General features: G+C 34.9%; 1 long non-coding RNA gene across 1 annotated transcript; it reads right to left on the bottom strand.

Moving 5' to 3' along the window:
* Positions 1–204: 204 nt before the first annotated feature.
* Positions 205–1,622, bottom strand: LOC141482512 (uncharacterized). The gene is made up of 3 exons (XR_012465570.1): positions 1,496–1,622; positions 343–1,438; positions 205–285 (listed from the first exon to the last, which is right to left on the bottom strand). It is a non-coding gene; the product is annotated as an uncharacterized lncRNA (long non-coding RNA).
* Positions 1,623–15,551: the final 13,929 nt, after the last annotated feature.

Below are 15,551 nucleotides of genomic sequence, written 5' to 3'. Positions count from 1 at the left end.
ATATATATATATATATATATATATATATATATATATATCTATAACTATATCTAAATATATATCTATATCTATAACTATATCTAAATATATATCTATATCTATATCTATATCTATATCCATATCCATATCCATATCCATTGTTACGTGTTAATTTACTTTTTTTTATGATTTTCGTTAAATTAACTAGAAAAAAAAATATACAACTTCGATGTTTATTTATTTATTGTTATGACATTTTTGAAATAGTGCTTCCATGAGATCCGTTAAATTCTAAGTTTTTGTAACCTGAAAATAATACGCTCTGTATATTCAATTGCATCTAGTTATCATTCAATCACTTACCATCAATCAGTTCTTGTTTATAATTGCCTTGTAGTAATTGGTGCTTCGAGTGTTCTCTGAGATTCCTGTGGAATACAAATACGAGAAATAAATAACCTAACATTCTCATATTTAGTTCTTCAAAATATACATTCACATCACTGTTGAGTTATATTGGCAATCTGTGTCACTTCTGTTAAGTTCATATCATTGAAAGGTTTGATTAAAAGGGTTCACCTGTGACGTCATTGAAGATGATTTTACCCCGAACAGACCGTCTGTGACATCAATAACCATGACGACCAGATAACCGCAATAATTAACCCATTTCATGGGATTGCGAAATAAAACTGACTAGATGACAAGTTGACATACCTTTGAAAGGGGGATATCCTGTTCTTTTTTTTGATCATCACGGCACATGGCAGGAGCTGAATTTGAGAATTGTGCTCACATCTTGGATGGATTTGCCTTATACGTATTAGGAGGTGAATATAAGAGTTTCTTATTCTTGAGAAAAGAAAGAAATATCCACTTCAGTGTTTTGGGATTTGAATTATTCTATCTTCCTAATCAAGCCGTAATCGTTAGACCTCACTTCAGGCCGTCCACTATATACAGGTACATCTTCCACTAGCTTGTCAACTATCCATTGAGAGGTATCTTAATAGGCACCTCTCCCAAATAAAACTGGAACTTGGCACAGAATTGTTCGTATAACCTTACTTTGTTTCAGGCCTTTTCATTTTTGGCCCCTTTCGCTTTATCTCTTCGTTGTACGTTGGTTACATCTTGACGATTAGCTTATTGTTACCTTTGTTACGGTACTACAAGAAGTCTCTGACAACCAGAAAATCATTGATTACAACTATAATACTTACCACAGAATCTCAAGATCATTTATGAACACACCAGATCTCTACAAAGTTTCGAACGAAGAGAATATCCATTGGAGAAAGATATACGCTGGCAACACCTTGATCAGGCGAGCTCTTTCCATTATTTCTATTGCTTTACTTATATTAATATTACACCTTTTGTTGCTTGTCAATTATCCTGTTTATTGGTTACATTTGAATGCTGCTATTTGGCTGTGAAGCCTTATCTACCAGTGATTCTGAAAGAAAGAATACAACTAACTAAATATCACACCTCTGAGATTATATTTACTTACCACTTACTAGTTTATATATATGTAAACTCTGATGTATATATACATAGGGGTATCAAATGATCATGTCCTTCTCCCCATGCTGAATGATTCAATGTTAAATCTATATGTAGTTAAGTCTACTTGCAACTTGCACAACGAATAAATCCACTTCCTATCACACGAGAGTATTTCTTCCACGACCCACTCTCCGAAAGTAGCTAACCACAGTATTTTAATTAGTAAAAACCCCATTATAGCCCCCAAACGTTGCTCCTATCATTTAGAGGCGTTTGCAGGTTATACCATATCCATATATATATATATATATATATATATATATATATATATATATATATATATATATATATATATATATCTATATCCATATCCATATCTATATCTATATCTATATCTATATCCATATCCATATCTATATCTATATCTACAATATATATCTATAAAATATAAGGAACACTTAGCATACCTAAAATATGGAAGACCATAATAATCAGTAGTTGCCCATTATATTTTGCAACAAAACCATTCCATAGATTTTAGTTCATTAAGATTAGTTAGACAAGTTAACAACAACAGGCATCTAGATGGCTATAAGAGTATAGAAATTAGTAAACATAATGATATTATAGATAACGATGGTGGCCCAATAACTAATAGTATACTATATAGCTGACAGTTAAGACGCAGGTACCTAATAAAGGTATCTATGGTATAAATTAAGGACATCATTTTATGTATATTCAGGTGTTGAAAATAACAATTTCGTGTTGGAATAAAACTCCAGTAATATTCAAGAAGAAGATAATTGAAGTCATAAGTTGTAGCTCTTGTAATTTTAATTTCCACGGTCATAAATGTATGGAATATTTTTTAATAAGAACATTAGTTGAGAATTTCTCTTTTTTTATTCATTTTAGAAGTTATTACTTCGATACTCAATTACAAATAGACACGTAAGTAAAATAATTAATAAATATAACGTAATATTTGATAAAGAATTAAAATTATTATTATTACAAGTTCATACGAGTGAACTTACTGTAAGATTGCTGGACCATTACGACATACATAAAATAAAGAACAAAAATCAAACCTCCTGGAATCCCTGGAAATTCATTAAAAAACGTAGACAATCAAATTTTCTATCGAGCGACCAACAAGAAGTTGATCTCTCACCACTGTTGAATATGTTTTCATGAAAAATATCCTAGAAGCAGTCGAATCGTTAATGACAATAATTTCACCTGCTCTGTATCTGATGGCTGACTGTTCTTGAAATTGTTTTCTAAATAGTAATCTCTAAAAAGTAAGGTCGGTAATTTTCATTATCAATTAGTATGAAGTATCAGTCCAACTGAAGAAACTACTATGTAGAGAAACGCGTATTGGAAATGAAGTATGTGTTATGAAGATTCGTAATTATCATCTTCAATAGTTTTCTTCAGATCGTTGAAGTTGAAAATACCAAAAAAATGTCAACAAACTCAAAAAAAATATGTCCAGCAAGTGGTTGATTTATCCTCTTTAAGATGAAAATTAGAAAACTGTTGTAGTACCGTTCTAAACAATATTCAGTGTTTTACATATATATATATCATCATGCGTTGACTGACGCATAGAAAAACCCAACAGCAGAAACACGAAAACAAACGCGGCATTTCACTTTTATGTATTCTGAGGGCTTTGCTGCTAAATCGGTGGTGTGTAACTGTATCCCGGATAAGAGCAACTTATATTTGCCTTTTATATTCAGCCCATGCACTCTTTGATTTTTTATTGTAGTCAATTTAGACTGAGCTCCCGGCTCAACTGAAATTCTGCGTGGTGAAACGAGGGAGAAACGGAACATGTTTGTGATTTATGGAATTACGACCGTTCTCTTTGCTCAAAGTATTAAAACTGTCACTTGTGGATTTTAGAGAGACTGGCAGGAATTCTGAAAAAGAACTGCTATTGATTTTCCATCATTTTCAAATGATTTTCCAAAATATTATTTGCATGGATCATGAAGCTTAGGTCCAAAGATAGTGGTCTATTCGACCCTCCACCGCAACCCGCAAGAGTTTATTGTGGCTGATCATGAAGCACTCGATGAATATTTATTGAGAGAGATAAATAAGAGGATAGTTGAATTTGTACAATTACAGTTTTTATGCTCGCGCAGCAGTAACAAAGTCGCAAAGTCGAAGGTCGACTTCAGGATAATTCGCAAGTGATTGATCCACCTATTACTTTTTCAGTGCGGTTTAATGGACTAAGGTCATTCTTGACCCCAAAATTTGAGCTGCAGTCAGCGTGGTTCTGGTTACTTTCAGTGAAAGAGTTTCATGAAGCGAAAGTCGAATCGAACCCTCTACGAAACCCTTCATCACTTGGAAGGGTTGATTGCAGCTTGATAAATGGTTCTGATACAGATTCTGTGAAGCATGTTCTTCCTAACGAATCAGTAGACAGTTGTCTTAAAAATCTTGAGAAGAAAATTGGATTAGATAATTTAGGAAACACTTGGTACATGAATATCATTTCACAAGTGTTGTTCATGACCAAGGATTTCCAGCACGAGGTTTTACCGATGAACGAGAATGAGAATGTTTCCTGCCTATTCACCAAACTCAAACAATTGTTCATGTAGTTTCGTAAGAATGTATCATATTTCTCACTAGCCGATTTCCTGGAGTCTTTGAAGTCCACTAGATACTCTTAAGACAACAAGAGTATTGTTCCAAATTCTTGGGGTTCTTGTTGAATACTCTTCGTAGACAGGACAATAGCAGAATCAATACTCCTGACCGCTCTGGATTGAACGATTCCGTACAATCTATCTCGTCTTGTGTTTGTAAATCTTTTGCTGAAAAAATCCTCACTTGTTTACTTTGTAGTAAATGTTCAAGAGGTAGCAAAAACGTATTTGATTTTCTAAAACTTCAACTAGCGTTTCCTGATATAACTGATGACCAGTCCGTGCAGAGCTTATTGTTAAATCATCTGAAAATGGAACTTTTAACGGGTGATGATTAACTGTAGATAGATAGATAGTTTATTTGACTACGTATATGTATAAAACATTTATACCAAGTCAGGTGATAAATCAAACATTTAAAATAAAATAAAAACATTAACACTACAGTATAACGAAAACACAATAACTTTCAAAATGCATTATTACAAGCAGCACTGTATAAGAAAATACAAAAAAAATTTTGATTGATACCTATTATTACACGCACTTTCGCTTGAAAGAAAAATCCGGGCATTACCATCGAAGCAGCCATATATGCATCTATACTATAAATGCCTTCATCAATGAGAAATTTTTTATGCCCTTTTTAAAACGTGTCTGTGATGAGTTCTTGACTGTAGTTAGCAAGATATTGTATAGGCTAACATCTAAGGAATTCTTGGAAGATTTATATAGATTGAATTTAGCAGGTCGTATAAGATTAGCACCACGTGTTCCATAGTTATGAAAGTGGGAGTTAGTTAAAAAAGTGCCGTTAATTTTATGTACCTCCAGCAGTGACTGAAAAATGAAAATCGATGGAAGAGTCATGATTTCCAATATTTTGAACAATGGATGACATGTGTCCCGATATTCCTCATTAGAAATGATCCTTATTGCCTTTTTTGTGTTACAAATATCTTTCCATCAGAAGTAGAATTACCCCAAAGAAGTGTCCTGTAGCTAATGAACGAGTGGAAAAAAGCATAGTAGACAGCGAGAAGAGTGTCAATAGAAACAAATTTCCTCAATTGCCTCAACAGAAACAGATATTTGGATAATTTCGTATTTAATTCATTAATATGACATATCCAATTAAGGGAGTCATCCAAAGTTATACCAAGTAATTGGGCTGTTTTTCCTTCCAAAAGCATGTTATTGGAAGAAAATATCAGTCTCTAGGTTTTTCCCATATTAAGTTTGAGAGGTTTCGCATTGAACTATTTTTCAGCTTGGATTTCAGCAAGTTCAGAGATTTTCAATAAATTTTTGCAATTTTTGTCTAAACAGACAATAGATGTATCATAGGCATAAACAACACATTTATGGTCATTTATAAATATTATTAATAGGAGAGGTCCCAGCACAGATCCTTGCGGAACACCGTTTACTATAGGTTCTATTACTTTCGATTTTGTAAATACGATGTAAGAAGGCAGAGAGCCACACCTCTAACCCCATATTCATTCATTTTTTGAAGTATTAAGTGGTGAGAGACACAGTCGAATGCCTTACTCAAGTAAGTCACACAGAGTTACAGCGCTATGCTGACCATTCTCAAAGCCGTCGACAATGTTTCTCACCACAGGAACAACTGCTTGTACAGTAGAGCAAGACTTACGGAAACCATACTGATCAGGGTTCAAGAGATTGTTTTTTTCAAAATAGAAATATAACCAGTTTTTGATTAATATTTCAAAAAGTTTACGAATTATCGGCACAATAGAGGTGGGTCGATGATTTTCAATGATATTCTTGTCACCTTTTTTAAAAACTGGAATGACCTTACTGATTTTTTATTTATCTGGAAGTGCTCCTTCACTTATGCAAGCATTGAACAAATAGGTAAGAGGTTCTACAATTAGATTGCAAATTGCTTTAATTATTTCACTGTTGAGATTATAGATATGGATACAATTAAAGTTTTTTAATTCGTGAATAGCATTATAAACTTTCGAATTGGTAACAGGTGTAAAAATAAACGAACCTGATGAACCGGGTTTCAATGTATTGTCCAGCGATATTACAGAGATGTTGTTTTTATGCCAAACATGCGCCAAACTAACTGACTATTGATAAAAAACAAGTATAGCTGAGTCACCAGTCAATCTAATAATAGCACTGACAATCTTCAAACATGATTCAACCTCTGATGGAAGCACCAAACTCTTACGAAGGTTCGAAATAGATAACACTTCAATCTAGCAGACCACTATTATAATTTTTGGGAAAGAAAGTTTTTGGCTTTCTACTACTCCATCTGATACAAAAAAATGGATGAGAGAATCTTCCAAAGAAAGGAAGGAAGTAATCAATTTGAAAATAAGTAACTCTATACATGGATGTGTAGATCATGCAAAGAAGTAACTTTCAGACACAAACTGAAAGAAAGTCCTCCTGAAACAGCTACTTTCATATAAACATTGAATTACACGAAAGAAAAAAATTCTTTCGAAACAAATACTTCTATATGAACACTGAATTATACAGAAGATACTTTTCTCTATTCGGTTTGTATATCGAACATTTGTTGAGGAATAAGAATCAGATATCATTCACATGAGTTCTACTTTGAATGAATGGTAATAAATTGTACTCACATGGAACACTGTCACCCTAACTGGTATACACCGTGTTTCGCCTTAAGACACTTGCCCTAAGGCTCTTCAGTACCAAATTGGATAACATTATAGAAAATACACACATTTCATTCATGAATTACGATTTTGAATGTCACGGAATAAGCTTGATCTGCTTATGTCATCGATGACATCGTAATGACATTCATTCACCTATTTCATACAATCCCAGCCATGAGGAATCTTATTTGATTTGAAAGGGTTATATTTTTCTTTCCCAAAAATCACTCCTAAAAATATAACCCTTTCAAATCACTATTATAATCTTCATGCAGTCATTGTTCACTGTGGTACTGGCGTTGAATCTTGTCATTATTACAAATTGGTCAAAGACGAAACGGACTGGTTTGAGTTTGACGATAGTTGTATCACGGAGTGTTCTGGTGGTGTATTTAATCTATTGGAGCCTGTGGAGACCCCCTAAATTTTGTTTTATGAGAGAGAGGACATTGGCAGATCAAGATCTTCAAATTATGTTTTGCTGCAGGTTTTTTCGGGTTTTCCTGAAGCTGAAAAAGCAAATGCACCACTGTAATCAATGAAGTCGTCCCGGAGCGCCAATTAATTTTTGTTGTTCCATAATTTCATGATTTGTATTACTTTCTTGTTTAATATATTATTATTCTGGTATTTCATTCTTGCCTCAGTGATCTAAAAAGTAATGCAGTAGGAAAAGGTTAGACAGGCAGTTTTTATAGTTGATCTGTAATGGTGAGCACAAAAGATCTGGAAAAGATTAATATACAGGAAACTTTTGTCCAATTCAATCGATGTTGTAAGTCTTACCGTTTCGAAAGTAGCAATAAAGGGATCTCAGGGACAAAGTGAAATGAGCTTTTTTCCGGGTTTTCCTCCGTGTTGTGTGTTTTTGATACTCACAAGTATTATTTCCATAATATTTCGGCAGAGTCTTATTCAATATCATCTGGTGATGACTGCAGTTCAAAAGTTTTCATCGTTTGTATTCTCGAAATTGATATTGTGAGAAGAGAGAAGACGTGGTGACTTTTTCCTCCACTGATAATTCATGTTCATCTTTGCGTATGTTGATTCGCCTGTTGGTCTGGCCGATGTAAGTCTTGTCACAGTCTTGGAAATAATCCTTCTGAGGATCAATTTCGAATTCTCCCAATATCCGATATCAAAATCGGAATGATGTGATAATAGATGACAAATCAAGTCACAAGAGATTTCAAATCCATGTAACGCTCGTCATACCGAGAATCAAAATGTCTATATTCGAGTTTCAAAAATTCGTCATTTTATGAACAGAAAACTAATATATTCTGAATCAAAGTATGAAGAAATATCCAGAAATACTGGAGTTGCATGGTTATTGTTGAATGTTGTTGTTTTGATATCAGTTGTTTGTAAAAGGCCATTCTCTCGTCCATCCTGTATATCTCACCTTCCATGCAATTACCGTTGAAAAATCCAAACAAAAACTCACGCTAACCCCTCTCGCAAAATCGTGCTACATGCAATCCGTCGAAGAAAAACAACAATCAACACAAACATGTCACAATCTATCGAGAGTTGACGAGTACATCAGTCAACATTTGCTCGCATTCAGGATTCTGATTGCACGTCAAAATACAGCAGAACGCGATCGGTTCCTCAAGTCATTCATCATTTTATTTGTGTGCGAAATCGCGTCAGGTTGCTGGGGAGATGAAAGATTTGTTTGGTTAACTAGATGAACGTAGACTTACAGAGGCATATTGAAGTTTTTTATGCAGAAAACGAGATGGCACTACCTTTTCTAAAATTCAAATGTTTCAAAAATTAGTCATTAAAAGAAATCGCATGTAATATTGTACAATGTGATGGAATTAGGCGGCACTCGATGAAAATCTATTACACCGTATTTAAATAGCAGTTTTTTGTGAAAAAATTTATATTTCGAAATAGGAATCTCCAAACTTTCATCTCTCCTAACCCTACACAGTATGTTCTGGATTAATTTTACGAGATTTCTATGTCGAAATATTTATTTCAGGTGTCTTATGTGTTTCTTATCTCTCCGCAATACAGTAGTCAGAATTATTTTTATTTTTATCTGAGTATTGATAATAATAATAATAATTCTTTTATTCCATCTGGATACTTTACATGATATTGGAAACGTCACAGTCACAAGAATATCTCATTCAAAGATAGAGTATTCTAAGGAATAAATATAAAAAATGTATATACATATGAAACACATTACTAACATCACTATACAGTCGCTAAAACAGATGATTGAACATTTCATTTAGAGTGTATACAGTGCTAGTCAAAAGTCCCCTCCCCCCCTCGTATCTTTTGAACGGGTATACTTATAATAATGAAATTTGGAGTGTGGAAATAAACGGATGTAGGCTTCTTAACTGGTCATAACAGGTGACACAATAGTCATAAATGACGTCACAAGGCCACTGTGACCAAAAATTTTAAATGGTACCCTATGGCAAGTGACAGCTCGTTTGAAAGGTATTGAAAATACCTATTCAGTCATACCAATTTTGTTTGGGTTTCGGCTGATTTTGATTGATAAATTGAAGAAATACGAAAATTATAGTTTTGCATTTAATTAATAAAGATTTAAGAACCAGTTCTTATAATAAGTGTTCAAAATGTGCTCCATCTACTTCCTGGCAGTAATGCATCCTATTGCTAAACTCTTGTCGTACTCGTCCCAGTGTGTCAGCGGAAATTGCCCTACATTCTTCAACAATTCGTTGTTTCAGAATGGCAATACTGTCAGGTGCTGCAGCGTAAACCTTAGATTTCAAGTACCCCCATAGAAAAAAATCTAATGGTGTAAGGTCCGGTGACCGAGCTGGCCATTTGATCGAACCTCGTCGTCCAATCCATCTGTCACCTCACAAACCACAAGAGGAGACTAAATCATCTGTCGGTAACAAATAAGACAGATGGGTATCCGCGGCTAAGCTAAACAGTGGAGACGGGAGTGGGTTAAACAACTTAGCAAATTTCAAATAGATCTTAATGGGCGCCAGGTAAATTTAATCCTCCAGATACCCTAAGTAACTCACAATATCAATAACTTACCAATTAATATTGGAAATAAAAGATAAAGATCCCCAATATGATTTATTCGGTAATCCTAACTTACATGGATTAACCAACAACGCTTCTAAGACAACAATGCAATATTCACACTACTACGCGATGTTCAGATGTCAATACAAGAGCGCGGTGTATATAACCACGAATTCAATCAGCCATAAATTACGGTAGTAACGACGCTCAAAAAAACTACAATACGTCGAGTAAAACTACCACGAAAATTGAGTAGGTGAAATCGTAAATACTAGTATCGGATGGTAAGACAAACTCGTTTGCGTCGCGTGAGCTCAGGCGTAGGCGCATCGGTGTCAATCAGCAATCGTGAAAGGAAAAATATACCTCAATTTCCGTTTCACAAATATCTATATCAATCAGGTATCAATAAACAACTCTTAATCAATAAACGATAAACAACACTATATCAACAGGTATCAATAAACATAAGGGCAAACAATTATTTAAATATCTCAGTATAGCACAAATTTTCAAATAAATCAATTATAACTTGCGTGCTCCTTTTGGGCCACCCGGTATATGGTGTTAGGCTACCCCGTAGTTCGACGGAGATGGATCACCCTGTAGCACCGGTGGATCACCCTGTAGTACGGCGGAGATGGATCACCCTGTAGCACCACCAAGATAGATCACCCTGTAGGGCACGACAAGCTGGACCAGTAATGGATCACCAAATAAGATCCAGAAAGATAAAAAAACTTAAGAAGAAGAAAAAAAAAGGAAAACAGGAAGACAGGAAAACAGGAGAACAGGAAAAAACAGGAAAAAAAAAGGAAAGAAGAAGAAAAAAACCCTACGGAAGAAAATTCTCAATCAGAATCAGATAAAAACAAGGTGAGATTCAACCCCCATTCAATAGGGACTATTTGACTAATCAATACCCCTGGTATATTGGGTGCCCTGTATAACCATATGACCCGTAAAAATCAAGACAATTGAATGAGTGTTGAAACCTCTCTTCAATACGAATATTCAGTTGAGATATAACGATGGAATCAGAAATTACTAAAATAATCAAAAACACATTCAATGGTAAAACTCTTACCCTGGCCAAGGGGTTTTCTATACGTTTCTTCGTGTGCGGTGCTCTGCACGGAAGTCCTACTGGGACTTGATGAGTGACTGAGGGCCTTCTGTTTCTTATGAATCTAGAGACGAGAAACGAAGGTTGTAGAATTGAAGAGGTGATATCATAGCTAAGACCACATGAGAGATGCGACAGTGATTCAGACATACCTAATTTCGGAAATCCTTCCACTTGGCACGAGTTCGGTAACCACCACAAATCCTCAAAAGAGCTTAAGTTTCAGACTGCAAATATCCACACCAAAATGACCAATAAGTCTTCCACTATACAATCCTGACTTGTAGAAATAATCCCCGTGAAGGATGGCACAAATACAACCAAATATATCCTACAATCAGTCTGATGGTACGTTGAACTTCGAACCAAGCTCATCGAAGGCTAACTTCCGAATACTCCGAGACTGCCACATCTGACAGCTAACCAGTTGTTGCCACAGTGCGTCCAACCTACCCTACAAGCACCAAGGGGGCGCTGTGCACAACATCATAAATCTATCAATTCCTCCACAGCCACTTGAGACAATATCAACAAGTCCATGACCCATCAAAACTCCTTCTCAAAGCAATGCAACCCTTAAACAACCCTTGACAACTTGAGTAACCGATCAATCCCTCACCCGTAAACAACTGTAGAACTAGTTCGGTGTAAGTCGACGGAACGACACTACGAAAGTTCGGCAGATGTCAACCAACAGCTGTCTCTTAACCTTGTATATTATAATGTTTACAAAAGTATTCACTCCAACCTATTTTCAACTATTTACCAATCCTTATTTATGCGATGGAATAGAAACATATAAGGTAAGTCGTCACATCTTTTCCATTCAGTACGAATATTTGAACATTCATCTTATGCAGAATATTTACCGAAAATATCAAACAGTATTCAGAAACCAGAGCTAACTAATATTGTTTTTCAGGCGATATGGCTCTAATATGTCAGTAAACCTTCTGGAAGTGATGAATAACAATCTATGCAAGAAATATTCTTGGAAAGGTATAGGGAATAAGGCAGACAACGGCTAAAAAAATGATAGGTGAAGAAAACTGAGAAACAAACAATAACAACTATTTCAACCTAGCGAGGAATTTCGGATCTCCAACGTCGATTGGCAATAGGAGAATGTGTAAGTACTGGTCAAAGCAGTTAGTCAGGGAGCATACATTTATTCTTGTACATTTCAGGTATAGTTTTCTATGGAACGGAAGATTCCCATTACTATGATGTTAAATGAATAAAATATACTTGTAACTTAATTACATTGTTAATATTCGTTGAATAAAGATCTTAAAAGGTAACGTAGTGTTTTGAAAGGTCACATAAGAGCAGTTTGATCTAGTGTTAAATTGAAACGTAACACATCTACCACGATATTCTTCATCTAGGTAACGTCTTACTGCACCGTAATAGTGTGCAGGAGCACCATCTTGTTGAAACGTTATTTCCAAGTTGTCGAATTCATCTGGATTATCTTCTAGAATTTCAAGAATTAACGCCTCAATATCAGTTTGTAACATCTCCAGATACAATTCACCGGTTAAGTTAGCATTGAGAAAAAGAGGCCCAACTATGTGGTTTCCCAAAATACCTGCCCAAACATTTACTTTTTCTGGAAATTGAGTATGTTTTTCACGAAAGATGTGAGGATTTGTGTCACTCCAATACCTCACATTTTGAGTGTTAACATTTCCATTGAGAAAGAAAGTACTTTCGTCACTAAAACAAATTGTCTGTATGTAGCCTGGTTGTTGGTTCATTTTATCGGACATAGTTTCACAGAATTCTAGTCTTCGGTCGGGGTCATCATCTGAAAGTTGGTGCACCATTTTTAATTTGTATGGATAAAATTTGTTTTTAGCCAACACCCTATGTACTGTCCTTTGACTGACTTCACAGATAGACGCAACTTGGGCTGTGGAAGAAGTAGGGTTCACTACCATTTCTCCAAGTATGTCAATTTTTTTGTCATCACTAATTGTTGGTCGACCAGATCGTTTGGCATCTTGAACACTACCTGATGCTTCAAACTTCCGAAGAAGCTCCCTCAAATAAACCCTCGATATAGGGCGATCGGGGTACCTCTCATTAAACAGTCGTTCCGCTGCATGGAAATTGTTTCTACATTCACCAATTATTAAGATAGCTGCTACTTTGTCGGCTACAGTACGTACCATTTTGCCTATGTAAATACTTAAACGTCTCGTTAAACAATAGCTTAGGTAAATTTTCAAGGTATAAACACTTTTGACAAGTAGATAATTCAAACACGTCAACCTTTTTGACAATGAACCAGAGGCGTACTTTAAAATCTTTATTAATTAAATGCGAAACAATAATTTTCGTATTTCTTCAATTTATCAATCAAAATCAGCCGAAACCCAAACAAAATTTGTATGACTGAATAGGTATTTTCAATACCTTTCAAACGAGCTGTCACTTGCCATAGGGTCCTATTTAAAATTTTTGGTCACAGTGTCCTTGTGACGTCATTTATGACTATTGCGTCACCTGTTATGACCAGTTAAGAAGCCTACATCCGTTTATTTCCACCCTCCAAATTTCATTATTATAAGTATACCCGTTCCAAAGATACGAGGGGGGGAGGGGACTTTTGACTAGCACTGTATAAGTAAAACACATTAAAAACATTATTAAAACAAATGATTTCAGTTTTGCCCGTGTTGAAGAAACTCTGTAGTACTATAAAAGGCGTTCTCCAAGAGGTATTTTTTGAGAGTGGACTTGAAAGTAATTTGACTGTTTACCTCTTTTACGTATGTGGGAAGAGAATTAAAAAGTTTTATGCTCATATAAAATGGACTGTTCTCATATAGAGCTGTGTGATGTTTGGGAAGCCTGATAGAGTTTCCTTGTCTTGTGGGATAGCTATGAAAATTAGAATTTTTTTCAAACATTTCCTGATGGTCTCTGAGGTATAGAATGCATTTATAGATGTATATGCTAGGCAGAGTCAGGATTGAGTTCTGATTGAAGCATGTTCTGCATGAGTCTCTTGGACCTAAACCAAATATCAGCCTAATAATTCTCTTTTGGGATATGAAAATTCTATGAGCGTGTGATGTGTTGCCCCATAATATTATATTATAAGATATATGAGAATGAATTATGGCATAATATACGTTTAGGAGTTGCATGTTATCCAGTGCAGTTTTAAGCTGTAGAATTGCATAATACCCACTACTAATTTTTTTTGATATAAAGTTAATATTGTTTTCCCAGCTCATATTTGCATTCAAATAAGACCCCAAATTTCAGGTACCTTAGATAGAGGTTTAGGTAATTTTTGGAGGTAGTCTCAGTTATGGTTACCTGTAGTATATAAATATTAGTGTAAGAAGCAACTTGAAGTATTCAAATCACTTGATGAAGTTACTGTGTTAGCGAAACATGTTGTGATATATATTTTTCAAATTAAGTTTGTTAGATCAAATCGTGAGGTGTAGTTTTTGAAATTACTATAGATCTTCATCAAGTAACGGCCGAATCAATAAGATTTTTTTTCTGTTTTTCAAAAATCACCCGAATATATTGAAATTGTTCTAAACCCACATAACCTTGTGCAAATGAACCTCATTTCTTGAGGTTCATTTGCGGTAGATTCAGATATCTTTTGTTGAACTTTCTGCATGTCCTGCTGATAATTTCATCACACTGTCCAAAAATGATAAACAAATTCATAAGAACTTAATTTGAACGGTTTTGTTCCATCGTTCTGAAGGTATTTGAAACTTCTGAAGTGACGAAGATGTCAATATTTTCAGGAGAATGTCACAACGTTACCGTCAAATGGCCTGCTTACGAAATAACGAATGGGAATACCATTCTTAAGGGACATTTGTACAAATGATGCGTCCGAAACTTGACTAGTTAGGTTTACGCATGATATGCATAGGAAGGAAGCAAATTTCAACAGCTTTCTGAATAATCAATTTTCAGTCACTTTTTCAAGCAAACGAAAAAATGTATGTTTCAACCACCCTGTATTGAAGTAACGGAGATTACGCTAAAGTATGGGAAGCCTCCAAATATCACCTAACTCCAAACAGAATTTTGGTACTGTAGTATTTCTTAACTCAAAGATATCTACCAGCATTTTCAGAGGTTATGATTTGCGAAACTGTGACAGATAGGTATAGAGAAATATCGAAAAAAGTTGTCGAGTAATTGTTGTAGATTCCAAAAGATGATATTATATACTGGGTGTTCATTTGAAAAATCAAAGTTGCTGCTACTTTCTAATGGAAGTGGCAACATCGCATTGTTGAAAATATTTCAGTTGGGTAGAGAATGTCCAAATATGCTCTCTATTGAATTTTCAAAGTGATCCGTGGTCTGGTTTACCAGAAACGTCTAATGTGCCATCCACCGTGAATCAGCCTGTATATTGAAGAAGAAGAACACAGGAAACGGCAAATTATAACAATATAATAAGAAGAATCGATTTTGATGCTCGACTAAAACTAATGATAGCAATGACAAATGACTTCATTTTTTGTTTTGTTA

Source organism: Leptinotarsa decemlineata, unplaced genomic scaffold (assembly GCF_025532065.1).
Source record: "Leptinotarsa decemlineata unplaced genomic scaffold, Ldec_3_MD MMD2_tig00001393_RagTag_RagTag, whole genome shotgun sequence".
In the NCBI taxonomy this organism is placed as follows: domain Eukaryota; kingdom Metazoa; phylum Arthropoda; class Insecta; order Coleoptera; family Chrysomelidae; genus Leptinotarsa; species Leptinotarsa decemlineata.
Note: the sequence above shows the minus strand (reverse complement) of the source record. Positions and strands in the feature narration are given on the sequence as shown.